Below are 924 nucleotides of genomic sequence, written 5' to 3' on the forward strand. Positions count from 1 at the left end.
GCAGATGTTTTGTGGCTTTTTTTTTTTTTAAGTACTAAAATACTCCTGTGACTGAATGAGCAATGCTCTCAAATGGCTTGTAGGATGAATTGAGAGCCCTTTTAGTTTAGCATTTGAATATTTATGCATCCTCAAAGAGAAACATTTTTGGTTATTTTTTCCAAGGCTTTAGGGGTTCACCTGTTTCAGATGGACACTGAGGCTGGGTTTCCAGGCAGACCCTCACTAGAGGAGGCATGTGGACTGGCACAACCGAACCTGAATGAGAACCTGCAAGTACATAAGGTGGGGTTTTCTTGCATATCTGCAAATATTTGCCAGTGGAGAGAGATTAGAAGGAATAGGTTCTACAAGCAGATTTAGACAAGCTAGAAGTTTTGCTTGTCTCACGAATAAAAAGAAATATATAGTAGAAGCAACAGGCAGCACTTGCAGTAGCAAGAAGGGACTGCCCTGAGATGGTGCTCCCACGAACCTGCCGAACAGTAACAGGGAACCAAACACCACACACCTCTCCTTCTGCCTGTATCGAGTAGGCAAACAAGTACCTGCAGGCTGAATAACTTGGGGTCTGTAAAGAGGTGCAAGAAACGTCTCCTAACTTGTTAGGTTTCCCTTACACCAAGCGCTGTTGCTGTGTGGAATTGCAGCTCGCTGAGGACAGCCAGAGCTGGGGAAAGCCCACACGAGGGGGCAAGTCCCAGTTTCTTGATGAACTAAGGTTGTGCCTGCAGTAGCAAAGGACAAATGGAAGATCTAAACCCGTTCTGAGGGTATGAGTCAGAACATTATAGCCTCCCTTTTCCACCCACAGACAAGCTAACTGTCCCCAGGTGATCCCTGTGCCCTTGACACCAAGCAGGAGCACATCAAGACTGATGAGATAAATACCTACAGAAATACCAGCTGCTCCACAGCCCATCA

This window comes from Anser brachyrhynchus, assembly GCF_964034855.1.
Source record: "Anser brachyrhynchus genome assembly, chromosome: 15".
NCBI lineage: Eukaryota > Metazoa > Chordata > Aves > Anseriformes > Anatidae > Anser > Anser brachyrhynchus.